The 20977-nt window shown below is 42.3% G+C and overlaps 1 protein-coding gene across 1 annotated transcript in view; it reads left to right on the forward strand.

Moving 5' to 3' along the window:
• The first annotated feature begins 8012 nt into the window (after positions 1 to 8012).
• Positions 8013 to 20977, forward strand: part of LOC129710992 (cadherin-6-like) — a 205733-nt gene continuing 192768 nt past the window's right edge. Inside the window, exon 1 of the mRNA XM_055658329.1 lies at positions 8013 to 14370. The gene's annotated coding sequence lies outside the window, so the exon portion shown is untranslated. The remainder of the gene's footprint in view (positions 14371 to 20977) is intronic.

A 20977-nucleotide genomic window follows, 5' to 3' on the forward strand; every position in this document is an offset into this window, starting at 1 on the left:
CTGTTCTCAACCTGCTGGTATCGGCAACGTATTTTCAATCCCTCCCTGTTTCTTGGATGGTAACCCAAGGGTAAACAAACCATGGTTGGGGTGAGATCAAAATAATGCATCCTGAGCGCCCTCCGCAAACAACGCTTGCTTTTATCAATTCAATGGAGGGGAGCGTGGAACCGGTGATGATCCCTCAATTTTCCACCATAGCAGTCTGAGCCTTAGTCGGAGACAGAGCATTGCCATACCATACAGTGATGCTGAAGGGGTAAGATGCTCTCGATGGTGCAGCGGTAGAAGTTCACCAGGATCTGAGGAGACAGATGGACCTTCTTCAGTCTCCTCAGGAAGAAGAGAAGCTGATGAGCCTTCTTGATCAGAGTAGAGGTATTGTGGGTCCAAGAGAGGTCATCGGAGATGTTGACTCCCAGGAACCTGAAGCTAGAAACACGTTCAACCTCCGTCCCGTTAATGTGTGCCGCCTCTGGACTTCCTGAATTCTACAATGGAAAGCCATCAATCTGACAGGAGGAAGAATGTTTTTTTTTTCTCCACAGATGCTGCCCAAATTACTGGTTATTTCCAAAGTTATATTTTACTTCATATTTCCAATAATTGATGTGTTCTCTACCTCTTAGCTCCAGCATTGGAGTTTTTTCTCTCTCTTGCTGTTCTTATTCCTTGTTATTTACACCTCCATACAGACCAGATGCAAATAACAACCCTTCACCACTCTTTATCAGTCAGCATCATTATCATTTTAATAATTCAGATTCTCTTGGTCTCACAATTCCTTTTAATCGGTTTTCTCAGATCACCCCTCATCCTCCTGCACTCTAAGGAATAGAGTTCTGTCCTGGTCAACTGCTCTCTACAGCTCAGACTCTTGCGTCCAGGCAACATCCTCGTGAATCCTCTCTGCACCCTTTCCTGCTTGGTAAAATTTTAGGCAAAGGTAAATTAACAAATCTAGGTTAACAATAGCCTCAGAACACCTTGTCAAATATATGTTTAAGCTAATAATAGGTTTGCATTTCTAGCAGGCTGTTATCGGAAGTAAAATATTGCACAGAATACCTATGGTCTGTGCCTGTAGTCATACACTATCACAGGCCATCATTCATCTATTTAGCTGTGTGGATCAATAAAAAATCTGAAATGTGTATTCAGAGATATATTGCTGTTTCAGAAGTAGAATAGCAGAGCTGTATTTGTGTGGCATACAATAGGATCAAGGCTCTTAATTAATATCAGTGTGAAAAAGCCTGCCAAACAGACAGCTTTTTATTTTTTTTCTTTCTGTTAGATTATGTTTCCTAATGATTACAGTTACGCATGAGTGAGTTACCTGTGGTTCAAAGTTTTCAAAGGTAACTGTTCAGAGCAATCACAAACATATCTTAAGATAATTTTATTCATCGTATCCAAGGGAACAATAGTGAAAGTGGCCCTTGTGGTTATGTCAGTGTACTGGTAATAGAGAGGTTAGGACTAAAGGAGACACAAGTTCAATCCACCATGGCAGATGGGGAATTAAAATTCAGTTTATTAATTAATCTGAAATGGAAATGTAATGGAAATTCCTGGATTGTTGTAAAGTCTGATGTTGGAAAGCCTTATCTGCACCACTAATTCCCTTTTGTTATGGAATTCTCTTGTCCCTACCAGGTTTGTCTTGCATGTTGTTCCACTCCCAGTTATGTGCCCAAGTTAGTACAGCACAGAAACCAGCCCTTCAGCCCTCCATATCTGCACTGGACATGATGCCAATCTAACAAGTTTAGTTTAGTTTAGTTTATTGTCACATGAACCAAGGCTTTTTATTGCATGCTAACCAGTCAGCGGAAAGACTATATATGATTACAATCGAGCTGTGAACAGTGTGCAGATATATGATCGAAGGAATAATGATGAGTAAAAGATTTATTGTCACATGTACCGAGGTTCATAAGTTCATATGTTTGTAGGAGCAGAATTGCACCATTCGGCCCATCAAGTCTACTCCCCCATTCAATCATAACCATAATCATAATCATACTTTATTAGACAAGTATGTATTACAACATACGAGGGTTTTGATTTGCCATACAGTCATACCAATAAAAAGCACCAGAACACACAAAATGCATTTTAACATAAACCACCACAGTGACTGCTCCATATTCTACACGGTGATCGAAGGCGAACAAAAATTTCAATCTCTCCAGTGGTTGTGGGCCTCTAACGTTCCGTTGATGTTACTCCCAGCTGGCGGCGGGGCTCCTTGTCAAGGCGATCAAGCTCCCGCATTGGGGGGGAACTCAGCTCCCCCGCGGCGGACGATCTACCCCGGGTCGGGGCTTGTGGAACATCGTGCGGCTTTTGGAGCTTCCTTACGTCGGTCTCAACCCGATACTGCGACCCCTTAATGTTATAGTCCGCATGCCGCGGTTGGAGCGTTGATCCCAGGCAAGGAATTGGCTCCAATGGTAAGTCCACGCCCTGCGGTGAGGCTCATAGTCAGTCCTGAGCAAAGCCTCCAGCTCCATGATGTTGGGCCGTGGAGCGATCGGAGATAGAATCCGGAGAACAATCGTATCTGCTGCAACGTAAGAGATTGAAAAAAAGTTTCACCCGAACCCCCGCCCACCCCCCTCAAACAAACCAGAGAACATTAACACATACTTTTTAAACACACTAAAATTAACAAAAAAAAGACGAAAGCGACAGACAGACCGTAGGCGAGGTTGCCATTGAATCGCCACCCGGTGGCATGGTTGATGGCTGATCTATCTTTCCCTCTCAACCCCATTCTCCTTCCTTCTCCCTATTACCCCGGACACCCGTACTTATCAAGAATCTGTCAATTTCTGCATTAAAAATATCTATTGACAGCCTCGACTGCTTACTGTGGCAATGAATTCCTCAGATTCACCACCCTCTGACTAAAGAAATTCCTCCTCATCTTTCTAAAGGTATGTCCTTTTATTCTGAGGCTATGGTCTCTGGTCTGAGACTCTCCCACTAGTGGAAATATCCTCTCCACATCCACTCAATCAAGGCCTTTGTTTATATTACAAACAACAGAGGTGCCAACACCAATCCTTGTGAAACACCACTGGTCTCAAAGAATCATGCCTCCAATAGCACTCTGTCTCCAATGATCAAGCCAATTTTGTATCAAATTTATCAACCCACTGTTGATCCCATGTGACTTCATCTTCTGGATCAAACTTCCATGATGGACTATACCAAATGCTTTACTCCATTGCTCTAACCTCGTCAATCATCTCCATCACTTCCTCAAAATATGAATTCAAAATTGTGATGCAGCACCTCCCCAGTTCAAATCCATGCTGACTTTCCCAAATAAATCTATGCATTTTCTAGTGCAAGATCAGAAGGCTTTCAAATTCACTGCTGTCCACAAAATGTGGCTCACCATGATCTTCTGGAAGAGAACTAGGATGGATATGAAATGCCGGCCTTGTCTGTGTCATTGGCACATGAATCAAATCACTCTCTGCACATGAATTATATAAAAATCACCCTCAGACAGGGTAATCTATAAATGTCCAAATGTCCTCATTCCAAATGAGAAGAGAAGCTGTCACTTCTGTTCTTTGTATGTAGCTGACAAATTGGATTGAGATCAGGTGGCAGAAGATGTGATTCAAATGTGTAAAATTAAATGCTCAGAATCCAGGCAGCCTTGGATTCGAGAGTGGGTCCATGGTTTTAATGTACTATTTCCAAGAAATTTCTGTAATTGCAAAGTTGTTGCAGGGAAGTAAGAATACTGTTGATACTATAATACAGAAACAAAAAAAAGGTTGGAAGCAATCTGTGGAGAGGCGAACCAAGCTAAGATTCCAAGTTAATGATCATTCATCAGATTATCAAAGAATGTGTATCGTTATTGAACGGGGTATACAATAAATTAAATCACAGTTTGATGGCCCTTGTACAAGACGACCTGCTCTGTAATTTCTTGCGGTGTTAGTGATGTTTTAAAAATATATCTATATTACTAAAAGAAAGATCTTGACTGCTTTTGACACTGCGATGTGATTTCCAAGAGAACGCCGCCAATTACAGCCGTCATTTTTGGCCACCTCGCTCGGAGCCCCCCTCCGCCAGACTGGACCAGAGGATTTTTCCCATCGATGAAAAATCAGAGAGATATTAATGTTTTTTTTTTAAATCACCACTCTTTCAACTGACCGTGCTGGTGGGAGGGGGGAGGGACTATAAAACCCGGAAGTGGTGTGCCTCACTCAGTCTCTGCAAGATGGAGGAAGCGAAAGGTTCTCTCGGAGCTCTGAATAACACTGAACACATGTCTACTCAACTGTGAGTGCCCTTAAAGTTGTTTGAAATGAAAATATGGTTGCTTTGAAAGGCTGCACTGCAAAAAAAAATGTCTGTTGTTGGTGGTGGTAACTGCTTTGAAAAGCTGCACTGCAAAAAAAATGGCTGTTGTTGGTGGTGGTAACTGCTTTTAAAAGGCTGCACTGCAAAACAAATGGCTGGTGTTGGTGGTGGTAACTGCTTTTAAAAGGCTGCACTGCAAAAAAAATGGCTGCTGTTGGTGGTGGTATCTGCTTTGGAAGGCTGCATTGCAAAAAAAATGGCTTGTGTTGGTGGTGGTAACTGCTTTTAAAAGGCTGCACTGCAAAACAAATGGCTGTTGTTGTTGGTGGTAACTGCTTTGAAAGGCTGCATTGCAAAAAACATTGGCTGTTGGTGGTGGTGGTAACTGATTTGAAAGGCTGCACTGCAAAAAAAGATGGCTATTGTTGGTGGTGGTAGATGCTTTGAAAGGCGCACTGCAAAAATTGCTGTGATTTTTGGCCATCTTACTGAGTTCCTTGCAACTCATCAGGTGCAGAGAATTCATCCCATCAATGAAAAATAAAAGTGTTATTAGTGTTCAGCCCCTTAAGAATTTTAAGATCCCCCCTCAATCTTCTAAATTCTAGCGAGTAAATCTTTAAAATTCCATAATCCAGAGGGCTGTAGATATTTAATTCCTCAGTGCATTTAAGGTTGAAATCAGAATATGTTTTTGCAGAAAACAAATATGGGGATCAGCAGAAAAATGGGCATGAGGTCTGTGACCTTGTTCTTATCACAAAGAATGGTGTATATCCATAATTCTCTAACCGAGAGGGTTGTGGAAGCTGGATAATTTAAACGGGTATTTCTTTAAAATTCCATAATCCAGAAGGATGTGGATATTCAGTTGCTCAGTACATTTAAGGTTGAAATCAGAATATATTTTTGCAGAAAGCAAATATGGAGATCAGCAGAAAAATGGGCATGAGGTCTGTGACCTTGTTCTTATCACAAAGAATGGTGTATATCCATAATTCTCTAACCGATAGAGTTGTGGAAGCTGGATAATTTAAACAGATATTTAAAGAATAGATAGATGTATTTCTGATGGATTGGGAATTGGAAGACAATGGGAGGTAGCTACAATCACAGTTTAAGAAATATATAGACAAGTACATAGATAGGACGGGTTTAGAGGTATATGAGCCAAACACAGGTAGGTGCGACTAGTGTAGATGGGACATGTTGGCCGGTGTGGACGTTGGGCTGAAGGGCCTGTTTCTACTCTGTAAGAATCTATAACTATGTGAAAAATGCACAGAAAAGTAGTTGAGGCCCGAGAGAGAGCAGAATCAGAATCAGAATCAGAATCACAATTATGTTTTGCAACATATGAGGAATTGCATTGGCCAGGTCAGTCATACAATTAAAAGTAACAGATCACTCAAAAACACATTTTAACATGAACATCCACCACAATGCCTCCTACACATTCCTTACTGTGATGGACGGCGAAATAAAGTTCAAGTTCTTCCTTTTGTTCTTCCTCGGTCGGGGGCCATGAGTCCTCCATTGACGGGATGATCTTGACTCCCGTAGCCGGTGGCATACGGGCCCTCTGCATCGAGGCGATCAGCTCCCGCATCGGGGGGGGGGAGTCAGCAGCCCCGTGCCTGACAATCAAACCTCGCGTCGGGGCTGATCAAGCCTTCCACGACGTTGGAGCTCCCGACTAGCCTCACCCGAAACTGCGAGCCCTTGTTGGTAAGTACATGGTGGTCGCAGTGGGAGCGATCCCAGGCAAAGGATCCACTCCGATGTTAAGTCCATGCCCCGCGGTGGGGCTCACGACAGTCCAAGGAGGCCTCCAGCTCCATCGATGTTAGGCCGCAGAGCCCGGAGAATGTGATCCGAAAATTGATCACATCTCCGGGAAGGTAAGAACTTGAAAAAAAGTTTCCCCCAATCCCCTCTCCCCTCCCCCCACATAACACATACCAAAGAACATTAAAACAAAACTTATAACAAACTCTAAATAACAAAAAGAAAGAAAAAATGAACAGACTGCTGGCAGGGCTGCCATCTATGATAATATTGGATAGTGGGGCAGGCCTGAGGGACCAGTGTAGCTAGATTTGCTTCTGATTTCATGTGTTGTGAAAGAAGTGGACTCAATTTGTTTCTTATGCTTTCAGTAGAATATATGAAAATAACAATTTTTTTTTACTACAAAACATATCTTTGAAGCTATTTGCGAAAATGTAAACATTTAAAGAAGTACATGAGAAAGTGGCACAATTGTCTGGAGAGAGAATAACAAAACGCTTCACATGGTTAAGTTTGAATTTATGTATCATTGAATCAAAGGGATTAAAGTTTCAAATCTTCCATCACAGAACCTACTTAGGTTAATTATGCATAAAAGACAGTTTAGATAGAGTGGAGAGCTCCATGGGAAATGATGAATGATGTTCCATGCAGTACTACGTATCATTTACAATTTAAAATCAGCGCCTTTCCAGTAGATGTTCCAGCTCCCTGGGCATTACAGTCTATGTACCAGATATGGCAGCACTGAACTGTAACCACTCACTTGTTCTTGCAATCTTCAAAAGAAAAGGTTATCATCTCGGTGAGACATTATTCAGGGGATTTGGGTATCCCCATATAAACACATCACTACAATCCCATGCCCAGGAACAGAAGTAATCTAAACAGCAAATGGAAAATGACCTTTATCTTATTTGTACTGGAATCCAGAGAGGATGAGCTGATGGTTGAGTTGCTTATAGCTTTAGTCCAATCTTCCCTGGGGCATTGTGCGCAGTTTTTGCTAGCATACTTTCGGAAAGAGAGAAGCCGAGAAATTCACACCCTGTAAATACACCACATGTGGCAGTGTTACAAAATTTTGAGATTTAAAAAATCAAATCTGCAATTTATCCCATCAGATAAAGCATAAAAATAAGTTTAATTTGACACCTAATTCACTTTCATATCTTCAGTATTAAAAAAGTTATGGCCATTTTCATACTCGGAAATTAGCATCTTGTTCCCTATTGATTTTCCATTGACTTAACACAAAAGCTGTGATCGAGGACAGTCAAAAGCCCATAACTTTATTAAAAATTAAGAGAACTGAAATAAATTTTCAGTTATTATAGATTGAAGCATTCTGAAACAAATATTAAACAATCTTACTTGGATGACCTGAAATTAAAGCATATAATTAGTTAGTTACCCAATTGTAGCTAATTCCAAAATTCAATTACTAGATCTAAACATCTATCCATTTCTTAAGGAAAGATTAACATTTTTAAATAGCCTGTGTCCAAAGAACATTCACACAAGAATTCACAATAAAACATGATTTTTAAATCTCATTGACATTAATTTATAGGCCAAATGGAAGGAATTTAGTGTTCAATTGCTGTAAATTAAAGGCCATTTTAATCAGCTTTCGAGTGGGATCCTGTGGAACGCGATGGTTTGGAACGTTCCCATTGCAGTGAATTTGTACCCCATATGCCCAGAAAAACACAGCGGGATTTAATGGGCCCCCAAATCAGCTACTCGCAACATAAAATTTTGTATAAAGGGATCTTAAGAAGCGATTTTTAATGTAAAAATAAACAGCCTACCTTGCCTTGTCCCCTACATGAGATCTATCCCGTTGTCGGTGGTCGCGGCTTTAGAGGATGATTTTAACCTACTATAACAATTAAATAAACCAATTTAGTTTAAAAATAGCTGCAGCGAACTAATGTCGCAGCGATTTATCGTCAGCAACTAAGTAGGCTGAACAACCTCGATTTCAATAGCCGAGAGAAAATCGCATTTTAAATCCGCCCCCCTCTCAAAGGCGCCAAAGTCGCACACATGGGCAGCGACAGATCTGCAGCGCCGCTGAAGGTAATTTTTGCAACATACCTACCACATGCTGGATGTTTTTTCTTCCAGTTGGAGATGGATTCCTGGGCAATATTCGCTCTTGGAAGGTAAAAATAAATTTTGAACTTCCAAGGACCAGACCAGTTTTCCCCCTCACTAAATAGTATGATTCGTTTGAAATTAAAGGAATTTATTTTTTCCATCTAACCTGTTTCCTCTTCTCAGAGGGCAGAGACCGTGGGGCTCAGACTATTCCACAGTGAAGGCAGAAAACATTGTTCTACACCTACATGTGGGTTAACATCTCTGTAGGAATAGTGGAATAGATGATGGAAATAATTAGCCTCTGCCCAATCCTATGTAACTAGTTATAGCAAGATGGACTGATTCAAAAGCACATTCAAAAGTGTAAAATGAAATTACGAAAACAGTGGTGTAAACAGTCTATACTTCATTGAGTTTACATGGCTGAAGAGGATAATTGATGCCTTTGCAATGATAAGCTGAAAATACTTTTTGGGAGGTTAAAGGAATCAAAGGTTGTGGGGAGCAGCAAAAAAAAAAAAGATGAGATCAAACTCAGATTTCCTGTGAACTTCTTGAATGACAGAGCAGACTGCAGAAGCCCAATGTTGTACTCCTGGTCTTACTGCTTATGTTTTTGTAAAGGGATTCGCCAAGGAAAATGGTACTGGAGTCTAGGATGAGAAAGCATAAACTTAAAATTGAAGCTAAACTATTTGCAAACAAACAATTTGCAAACAAAATAATTAGAGGAAATCTGAAATCTCTTTCAGAATCCTGGGTAATAGATCCTTCCTATTCACCTTTATTCAAGCCTCCATACTTTTCTACATTTTACTTAAATCTTACATCAAGCTTCCCAATTACAAAGAAATCAACCATGTCTTCAGAATTAAATGTCCCTGTTTTTATCCATCTCTGTTGTACCTTCTCTACAGCAATATCATTCCAGTAATCTAATGTCCAGAATTTGAACAAAGTTGTCTACCTCTGAGAACCCTGCAAAAACAACTTACCTGCTTGCCTGTTCATATTCTACACATTTTTCTAAAAAGAAAGAGTGTCCTATATACCACCTTGACTACCTTATCTACATGTCTCATATGACCAAGGATCACTCGCCCTCCTTTTATCTCCTTCTCTGTCTCACTCTGTCCCCAGTTCTCTCTCTTGCTCCTTTTCTCGCAACCCCCATTCCCCACTTTCACCCATAGGTCATGCAGGCTGTGCCGAAAAATGTTGAAAATAACCCTGATCACCACGTTACAAATCGTGGCCATTAACTTCTATCAGGATCACCATGAGCATCCAGAAAATGGAATGATAACACTAATTATAGCTATCTAAACAAATCAAAGCACTGTACATATATAAATAATTTTCTTAATGTAGAGGTGAGACCACTTTGGCAGTGCAAGACACTTCATCAAAATGTTCTGGCCTTCAGTAGTATACATTCAGAAAATTGCTCTGCACCCCTTCAAATATTAATTAGCCTCAGATCCATTTTAAAATGAAGGTGGAATCCATACCGGGCAGTCTATTACTGGGAGCTACTGAAGCACTCCACCTGTTCTGAGTAAATAATGAATTAGAAGACATTATGTAGAAACAAGGAACTGCGGATGCTGGTTTACAAAACGAAGACAGCAAAATGCTGGAGTAGCTCAGTGGGCCAGGCAGCATCTCCGGAGAACATGGATAGGTTCCCTCGGTTCTTTCTGGTCCCGACACGAAACGTACCTGTCCATGTTCCCAGGGGATGCTGTCTGACCCGTTGAGATATTGCAGCATTCTACTGTCTTTTTTTAAATTTAGAAGGCATTTACTGTCTGACCATCTATCTCACTCAGTGCTTTACTGGGTACCTGTAAAAATCCTAGTATGTCTATAGATAGACACAAGATGCTGGAGTAACTCAGCAGGGCAGGCAACATATCTGGAGAGAAGAATTGGGTGACATTTTGGGTCAAGACCCTTCTTCAGACTTGTATGTCTAAAGTTCGATTTCCGTATGGTGCCTGCATTTGTTAAACCAGTAATCCGTGTGGTTAATCAAGTCTCATACCGTGCCAAACATTTCAATAGACAATAGACAATAGACAATAGATTTCAATTTTTTTTTAAGAAAACATTGCCCAGGGCTCAGCTGTGCTGCATAGAAGATATTTGGATTGATTCCCATTCTCTGATGTAGCTGACCTCTGCTTGACAGTCATGAAAGGAGCTATAGCAGGATGTTCCAAGGGTTTCCATTCCTACTTGTTCTGCACCTATCCCAAGTTAATCAGTATGTGTGTATGGATCTGGCCGGGTACAAGATCAAACTCAGACATCTTATATGGTTGAATAGTATGACAACAGTTGCTATGCAGATTCCCATTTGAATAACTATTTTGACTCAAGTCTGGAAGCCTTTTCAGTCTCCATAGATGCATATTCCAAAAGGAATCCTTTCTGAAAGGCGTTGATATGGAGTGCCAATGAACAGAAACTCTGTTGATGACTAACCACTTGTTCCCAGAAATATCGATTCTACATCTGCATCTTTCCAATTCCTATCACACAGCGAGCAAAGCTATGAAGTCTCCAAACCAAAAGGAAATTAATCATTCTTTTATTTCAATAACAGCTTGTCCGTTTTAATGTCGTTAGATTCCTTAAATGTTTCATACAAGCATCATTAAACAACATTTTGACAGAAAGTCACAGACGGCCAGATGACCAAAAGCTGGTCAAAGAGAGAGTGAAGCAGAGAGAGGAATCCCAGACCCGACAGTGGGCAAATGCTGGATATGGTGGAAGGATTATAATCAGTTATGTGTAACTGAAGGAGACATGAAGGGTTACAGAGCTAAAGATTAGAGGACAGAGGGAATTTTGAATCATAATCAGAGCATAAAATTGTTGTTGATTTAAAAAAAATATTTGTTTGAATTTAATTTGACATTATTCTGAATCCTTAAAGTTTGTTCATATTCAAGGTTCACCAACTCTGTTAGGTTCACAACTATGTACAGATTAGAAATGAAGCTTAAATGTTGCTCATTCATTTGAAATATATTGAACTCACAGTTAATGACAGCATAGTTTTGAGCCATTTGTGTTCTCTCCCCTGCGTAAAGATAATTTGTGTTATGTAAGCAACCTGTTTTCCCACATATTCAGTCATTCAGCACTCCACATTCTCAGAGCAGCTAGTTTTGTTTTAGAACAATCATATATCCAGCATCCAAAATAAAATATAACTTCAGTTCGAGTATAATTTTGGGTCATTTAAATTTAGTGAAACATGTTCCAAAATGTAAACTGTTTTGTATTGTTATGCTTGAGTGCATTCTACTAAATAATAGAAGTAGCTTGTAATAGGTAGTTATACTAAACATCTGGTGAATGTATAGCCAGTGCTGCAACACTGAATGAAGAGCAGTGCTTGTGCTTTTAATGTGTATTGCTGATAGGAGCTCCACAATCAATGGGCAGTATAAATCAAATAAATGGATGGCCAGAAAAATACCAGCTGGTCTGTCAACTTTCCCCATAGCATGATAGTCAAGCCAGACAAACATAACTAAAAACTCTCCCCACTCATTGCCAACCCCTTACTCGATAAGGGGGAAATCCTTTAAAACTGAGATGAGAAGAACTTTTTTCACACAGAGAGTGGTGAATCTCTGGAACTCTCTGCCACAGAGGGTTGTGGAGGCCAGTTCATTGGCTATATTTAAGAGGGAGTTAGATGTGGCCCTTGTGGCTAAGGGGATCAGGGGGTATGGAGAGAAGGCAGGTACGGGATACTGAGTTGGATGACCAGCCATGATCATATTGAATGGCGGTGCAGGCTCGAAGGGCCGAATGGCCTACTCCTGCACCTAATTTCTATGTTTCTATGTTTCTATAATCACACTGTCTGGTTCACTGATAGATCCAGGAGAAGGAGAAATAAACAGGTTTGGTAAGGGAAGAAATAATTCTAAAAATATATCCTTAATCCCAGTCCAGCAGACTCTGTATAACAAGTGTTACTAATAAAGACACTTGTCTACTCGATGAAGCATTAATTTAAATGGTGAATGGAGCCTAATAAGCTTCCATACCCTTGGACATGCCACATACCACCAAATCAGATGATTCTGCCCCATGCCTACAGTGGCACACACTTCCAATGTCAGCATTAACACATAGGTGGCTCAAGGTTGAAATTAGTCATGGTGTGTGTTGACTCAAATGAGTCCACCCACCTCCCCCAGCCCACCCTTGATTCTGATCATTTTCGTTTTGATTCTCATGCTCGAAAGATCTTCAAGGGTTGTCAGGAAAGATACACAATGCATCCAAAAATTGCTTGCCAATTACACGTTTCAAATATGCAGGCAGATGCAATAAAGTGAATTGCCTTGCAGTGGATAGAAGTGGGCAGACAGCTGGTAATGGGAGAGCAGCCCAGGAATGGTTTAGTCCAATAAAAAAAGCAGCTTAAAATGTAAAAGTTTAATAACAGGAGTGACTCCAATTAAATGCTGCAGAATGGGTTTGGATTATCATCAGCCATTCAGCTAATAGGAATACTCTCTTAAATGCTGTGAACTGTGCCAATGATCTAGCACCAGAGTAATGCTGCATGAGCTATTAAGCGGAGTGACCTTTTAATTAGTTCCGTTTTTTTTTCGTGCTAAAGTTAGCTCTTCCGCGGAGAGCATTGGTGAAAGCGCTGTGGCAACCTCTGTCTCAACCAACAGTCTGATTTTGCTTTAAAAAATCCTTTATAATGAAATAAATAACTTTTCTCCTCCCTTGCACGCATTTTGTTTTTGTTCTGTTTGCTCCTTTCAGTGAATAAAGACAGAGAAAGTAAACTGTCATTGAATGCCGAGAAAAGAAACAAAAACAAAAAAAAGGATGCTCACAAAAAAATTCCCGGGATACCCAGCTGCCTTTGAAAAACAAGACATGTTCTCCAAGGAACCGTGCCCTTGGTACATGACTTAGATTCAGTCTACTGACATGAAGTGTCGTGGGAATAAAAATCGGAAATTCTGGAAACGCTAGGGGGTTCATTCGGATACAGAAAAAAAACTATTTAGTTCCGCAGAGGGTTAACCAGTGGAAGCATGTTGCGCAGGATTACTTTACAGCTAAATATTTATATGCCAGGCAATTGAAATAAGTCATTTAGTGCAAAACTATTTTCTTGGTAAGATTCTATGAATATATTAGTTCTTTAGCCACAGATTTCTATGAATAAAGAAATAATGTATTCCCAAAATAATTGGATGTTTTCCATCTAAATGTTATTGTGCTTTTTTTTGCATATTTGATTTGCCCCCTATGAATAAAGAGAATGCACATGCCTTAAGGGTGCACTACAGAGACCTGCTGCTATTGAAACAGTGTTTTGATCAACAGTCTGCTGGGTTCTGGTCCGATTCAAAGCAAGTGGGAGAAGCATAGATCATTCCATCCGAGTGGGGCGAAGATGCCTGATCCGAAAATGATTTACAATTCGTGGGCACTTTCGCCGTTTGTTATCGCAATTCGCGAAAGAAAGCTGATTCTAAAGTAGCGGGGGATGAGGTAAAAGGAGGAATGCGATCGCTTAGGACTTCAAACGGGGGGAGGTCAATCCATCAGTGCATATGTGTGTGTAGATATGCTTTGGAAGGGTGGGGGAGGACGCAGAGGGAGGCTCTTATAACAGAAAGCTCTTCACTATAACACTCCCACTGAATTCACTTGCAAATTCCTCAACCCTGAAAGACACAGGATTCCCAGTGCCCCCTCGCCCGTGCAGAGCACAGACTGCACAGCTAGCATACAGTCCTCTCACTCCTTCGGGCGGATGTTATTATTAATAATAATCAAAGAACCGAATGGTCACCAATCAGCAAGCTGACGGGCAGAGACCCCCCCCTCCCTCAACACCCTCTCTCTCTGTCTCTGTCTCGGCTGCGGGTCGCTGCTTCCAAGTGCCAAATAAAGGAGAGAAGCTACGAGCAGATGCCTGAACTAGACAGAACAAGAAGTCAGTCTTAACATCCTAAAGCAACCGCAGCACCAGACAGCACCAGGAGCAGGAGCACCTTACTTGACAGTGCCCCGACCAGCCAGTTTAAGTGATAGACTACCCGATAGAAGTGCGAGTTAGAGGTAAGTGCTTTAACCCTGGTTATCGCGGCGGGGCTTTATGTTGAATGTTGTCTGGCGGTTAACAGCGATAACCCGGGGGGTAATAATTTCTGTCCCCCTCTCTGTCCTTTGTTACGGCGTAGAAACAGCGGCCGTGATCGCCGCGGCTGTTACACAACGCATCTTCCAACGTGTCTGTGATCCAGCCGCCCCCGGCAGCTTTCCAATGCAGAGGCGGCTGTCGTGGGGACACTTGTCGGGGCACGGTTCCGGGCAGCGGGCTGGAGTTGGCTGTGCACATTTGCGTCAAAGTGGCTCGTTTGCGTGCTGCCGAGTCGGATGGTTGCTGCGTGTTCCGGCTCAACTTTAATAGTTTGTGTTAATTCTCCGCACCTTGTGATGCACATGCAGGGGGGCAAGTGGGACCGTGACAGCCTCAGGATGGTCTTTGTATTATTGTGCGGGGAAGTAGGCATTAGTGTGTCTCCCCCCCACCAACACACTCACCAAAAACAAATGCCCTGTTACTGAGGCGAAGCAGACGAGCAGTGTGGGTGGGATGTGTAGAGATATTGGGAGGGGGGGGGGGGAGGGGGGGAGGGGGGGGGAGGGGGGGATAGGCTGCCCGAGGTACATCGGTGTCCATGTCTCTACCCAAGGTCAACCCGGCGTCTGAAGAGCAACATGCGGTGAAGTTGGGGGACAGAAAGCAACCTGAGCTGCCCCCGCCGTCGAGCCCACCCAAAATACGGCGGAGTTCACCACGGGCGGGGTTTGTTGCTGCCAGGTGCTGGCTTCATCACTTTCCAGCTCACCGCTCAATATTTAACATTGAGCAGTTTAACTCTGTGTGTAACACATCATTAGTATGTATATGGATGTTGGTGTGTGCGGTGTGTGTGTGTGTGCGTGCGTGCACTTAGCACACAATCTGCAGTGTTTATAGATATCTTACATTATGGGAGGAGAGATATCGGTGCGTGTCTATCCTCGAGTACACACAACGGTTGGCAGAAAGACTGGGTTCACGTATTGATGAGTCTCGGCACGCCGCGACCGTGACCGCGACAACACCGGTTTACTTTCGGTAATTGTTTTTGTTTTTACTGTGAAGCCTTTTACATTTTCGCCTAACTTCGACCTCAGCTGCGCTAGAAACGATAGTGGCGGGTGCCGCCTTGCGACTTGGCTGGGTTGTCAGGCAGTGTAAGCGACCCAAGTGCGGATCAGAAATTCCAGTGAATGTCAAGTCCCAGGGGAGGGAGTCACTAACCGGCTTGGTTTAACTTGCTGGTGATTTAACCCGTGCTTGGTCCTGGGACTGCAGTGTGACCGGATTCCTCCTCTTCTCAGAAAATTGTGGAGTGGTGGCTCTGCAGAAGACCGTTCGGCCCATTGTACCCGTACCGACTCTTTAACACAAATCTAGTGTGCTGTATTAATGCTTCCAATGAGAGGAGAGAAATACATCAACCGGGATATGCTTCAGTTATAAACAGGGTGCCCTAAAAAAGGGCGCATTGAGACGTGGGTGCAAGGGACACACCGGTGCTATCTGTTGTCCATTGGTTGGCGGTGGAGCTGTCCTGCGAGACGCTGATAATCGAGTGTTTGCTGAGGAGGGTGATTGCTTGGTTCATCGGTGTAGTAAATGTCAACTCCGGTTGAAAAGAAAGTGATACATACCTCCCTTCTCCGCAAGGAAATAATTCGTGTGTTTCAAGTGGGCTATTTCCAGTCAGCCGCGCTTAATTCAACCGTGGGTTGGTTCTCCGTAGGGATAGTAAGGTATTTGGTATTTGGTTAACCGGAGCAATTTTGAATGAGATGAGATGAGACCGCGCAGAAGTGACTCGGCGTGAACACACAGCAAGTGTATTAACCCATTCCGCCGCTGCGTGATAGGCTGCATTCCTCCAACCACTGTATATTCACACCTCCCGTGCTGTGCCGTGCCTCCTCTGCTCAGTACCAAAAGTCTTCAAACATATTTACTCTCCTATCTCCCTGCATCTCTCAACAGACTGTTGTTCTACAGCAAGTAAGAATTTCATTGTTCTAACTGGGACATATGACAATAAAACTCTCTTGACTTGACATCTCAAGATTACATGGCAAAAATTAACTTTCAGCAGTAAAGTATTAAAGGCTTTGTTAACTTAGACTTGGATTCATGTTTTATTTTTAGCCGTGGTTCTCAACCCCCTCGGTCCACCGCTTTGGGAGCGCTGGTTATCGATAAAGTAATGTTCACCTTTTAGGCTTTGAGCTGTTTAAATTAATCCTTCTGACTCTGTTGTGTCTACGTTGTATAGAATCTAAAAAAAAACAGAAGCTTAATTATAGCTCAGACGAGACTTAAATCAAGATTGATGTGTACGACAATAATGTAATGCCTATTATCCAAACAAGTCGCTCTTCCTGCTCTCCCGCTGAGACTCGCAATGATTGAAGAAGGTTAGGCGCACACGTTGCAGACGTTAAACGGCAGGTGCTTGGATCCGGGTTGACATTACAGCCATGGGACTGTGAAGGCCAAGTGGTGCTTCCAGCGACTCAAGGGTAATGCAATAATTTGCCCGTAGAATTGTAAAAAAATAATAATTGTCAAATATTTTGTGTGACCATATTTATATTTGTAATTATCAAGAAGGGCAGTGCTTTTAATGGTTGTGAATGTTCCTGATAAATGAGGCCTCCGATATGTTCCTGCTACTGGTACAGCCGGTGAATTATTTCAGGGTATTTTAACTTGTTGCCTCGAATTTTCCATGTCACATTCTGGATGGCAGTTTATGAAGCACTGTAAGGACTTGGTTAAAACAGAGATGTATATTCATTTACTTTCATATTATTTGCTCTTTTCTAATTCTAATGATGCAATAACCTAATTTAGTTTTGTTAATCATTTAATATGTTTCAGTTTGAGTAAATATGAATGTGCCTGAGATTGAGATATTGTATCCTAAATATTACATGGCAACTTGTATTTTTATTTTATTTCATGTTGTGGTTGAGATATGTCTGCTGTTATATTACCTTGGATGGCTTTGATTTTTTTTCTGTATGGTGTATTGTGCACACTTTTGAATGTAATTTCAGTAATACAATTGCAAATGTATTTCAGTAATATGCATAGGAAAAAATAACTTCATTACTATTGCCACTGTAAACCAATCCAAGCAAACAGTGATTCACAGTTCATAGTCTCACTGTTGACATAATGTTGAAGAAGGTTCTTAATATGTCATGGGCATAGGAAGAAAATCTTGCTCCACGGAATTAACTGTGCACAGCTGGGACTCATAAGATATGGGACTCTATTTTCCACTGAGAACCATGAATCGAGAAAAGCCTATATCATAAATTCAAAACAGTTCACAATTATTTACTTCAACTGGACACTTTTATAATTAGAAACAGATCACAGTAGCAATACAAATCACACGCATTGTTATATTGCGCACTTTTTTGTGTTAATATTTTAACATGGTAGGTAAATAATGTAAGGCAAAGAGCATATGATTTTACGCGATAGGTCTGTATCAAGGGTGTGAGGGTATTGCATTTGTAGGGGGAAAATTGGTAATGTCGATTGTATTTTACACCTGTTACTTGGAAAGACTTTGTAAGCCTGTAAACCTTCCAAAGAAGCATTCTAATCCCAAGCACTAACAGAGGTAGTAAGTTATTAACACCAAAACCTACTCCAACAAACAGAATTTTGAGCTCCATAATTCTCCTAATATTCTGATAGCTCAAATAGTCATGCGCCCACCCATGGCTTGCTATAGATACAATAATGGAAAGTATCCTAAAAAATCATGCTGATTTGAAGACTGTTAAGGAGGGTTTTATCAATGACCATGGAGCAAAATGTTATTGGAAATAAAGCAGAGCATTATTACGTACATTGTGGATTAGTTGGGAGATTTCCCCATGCTTGTTGCAGGAGACTAGGTAAATTGTAAATTTAAGCACATAGATTTGAAGTGGAATGTTTATACCTCAATCCAGAGTCTAATAATAGCTACTGTGCATGGCATTAAGGACATTTCCTGCAAATCAAGGAGAATGAAGAGTAATCGTGATTTGCTGGGGAAGTAGAGGAGAAGGTAGCCAAGCCAAGCCAAGCATTTTGAATTGATTGGCAATTGGTTAACTACCTGCTAATTTTCAGCTTGCCCTGCAGAACTTCTATTCTCAGTTCAGCGTTTCAAGTATCTTCTATTTTTGGTCCAGATTTTCAGCATATGTACTAATTGTACAATTTAAGGAGGGGGGGGGGGGGGGGGGGGGGGGGGGGGGGGGGGGGGGGGGGGGGGGGGGGGGGGGGAAGAGGGGGGGAGGGGGAAGAAGGGGGGGAGGAAGGAGGGGGGGGGGAAGGGGGGGGGAGGAGGAAGGGGGGGGAGAGGAGGAGGGGGGGGGGTTGAGGCCACTTCCATGTCGCAATTAAATAAAACTATGTAAAACCAAACATAAATAAGTAAAGCGATGTTGCTACCTTTTAAGTGCATATATTGAAAAGGGAACTTTATTCAAGAAGTTACCGAAGATATTGTTAGTTTATCAATGACATTGAAATTTAACAGCAAATCAGAGCTAAATTACGTTGTTTTTATTTGAACGGGGTAAAAGTGGAAATGGGATTATGCGCGAAAATACGTTCGCAATATTCGTATGTTCAGAATGGTCTCAAAAGACGTTGAAGATTCAACAATCCAGGTAGCATCTGCCGGAGAAAAGCGGATTCCTAGCAATTCCCAAAGTGGTGGTTGCTAGGAGCTATAGTATTTTGCTGCTATGATGCCGAGTAATTCCATTAGTGGGTGTTGTGGAGTCCGTTATTGCATTGCCAAGTGATCGCATGACATACACCAAGTGTAGCACTATCTATTGGGAGCTATGCCACAACAAAACCCCAGTTCCCGACTATCCCAATTGCTTCCCCACATGAATCCCAATGTTACCAAAGGCTTCCTCGTTTTAAAGTCCCTTTCTTCGGGAGTTGAGGAACCACGAGAACACCTGGTTTAAGTCGCAGCTGCTTAATGAAATCAAAGAGGAAAGAGACCCTGTGGATCCGTTTCATCCAATAATCCACTTCTTTAAAAGCGATACTTGGATTAAAATATTGCTGCATAGCTGTTTTCATATGTGCAGTGCAACCAGATGAACGTTGCAAACAGCTGTGGACCTCTTTCAAGGATTTGGACGATGCGAAGGGACACAATAATAGCATGCAAACACCGAAGTCCCACGATAAACGTATCTGGAGGTTCTTTGAAAGGTAAACGAAGGCAAGTTATTATTCTCATTTGCGGCTGTCTGGATTTAGCCCAGACATCTTTGACAAGGGAGAGTGGTACTAAGTTCCTTCAGATTTGTTATGAAGTGCAGGGATTCGGCAGTGGTAGTGTTTGTAGCCGCTTGCCCTTTCACAAGCTTCCTGACCAATGTCTGGCACACAATCCTCCCAGTCAGTGAGTGCGACAGTGGACAGCCCCGATGGCTGTAGATAACACAGTAGATCCTGTACAGTTATTTCTCTTAGGCGAGGCTATAGGGATATGGGGGCACACCTATCCTCGCCCCCACATCCTTTGCACCCGCAAACAGCTCGGAGGAGAGACCGAGGTGTGTGGGTTTGATGGGTAGACCAAGCGGGCACGGCAGAGTGTAGTGCCTCCATTTCGAGAGAGCGCATGTGGAGAGTTTCTCACTCCGCAGGGAAGGGAGAGGTGCCAAATTAATCCCCGGGGCGCTTATACGCCTGCGAACTATCTGCAGGGACGGCGTGTAAAAGCAGGGAGGTGAGAGAAACAAACAGTTTTGGCAGAGGTGGTGTGAAATTTGGTCACCAGCCGTGTCCAAGAAAGCTCCACCCATTCGAGCAATCCTGGAGCAAGATAAAAACCCATTGTTGCCAGCCCAGAGTCTCAAACTAATTTCAGTTGCAAAGTTAACTCGGGTTTGGGCAAACAGCCCGGCCATCATTGACTTCAACGCACATTAATGCACGTGTCTCCCAAATTCAAAACCCTGGTTGTGGTGAACGGGTACCCAAACAACACGCAGCTTCAATTTTAATGTTAAACAAGCCGTTTGCCCCCCCTCCATGCCTTCTTCCCTGTCGGCTGTTTTGTCTTTGGTCCCATTTGGTAATGTGTGTGTGTGTCCGTAAACATTTACGCTATCTGTTTGCAAACGCGAATGGTTTGTTTCACAGACTGGAAGCTTTGGTTGGGGATTGAAATTGACAGGATGCTAATCATCCAGCCGCACTCCCGGCTGTAAAGAGTGAAAGCCTTGGCTTGCTTCTCGGAGCACCGCTCACACAATCAGCCGGATCATGAAGACACATGACAACTATAAAATCCTGCAGAGAAAATGTATTGATATATCAGCGTGTTTATACAGTGGAAGGCGAGATAAGGCGCTTGCAATCTCCGGCGTGTCTGTCCTTCCCTGTCTCTGCTCCTGTGCATCGGTATTCATCATTTTACATTCTTCTCCAACGCGGGGGGTCCGCGGATCCAACTGCTTCTAATTTGTAACACACGAAGCAGTTACATTGTATTGTTCAAGCAGTTTATTAACCTTATCAGGACCGAGGTTTCTTTACCTT

The sequence above is a fragment of the Leucoraja erinacea genome, chromosome 2, assembly GCF_028641065.1.
Source record: "Leucoraja erinacea ecotype New England chromosome 2, Leri_hhj_1, whole genome shotgun sequence".
In the NCBI taxonomy this organism is placed as follows: Eukaryota; Metazoa; Chordata; class Chondrichthyes; order Rajiformes; family Rajidae; genus Leucoraja; species Leucoraja erinaceus.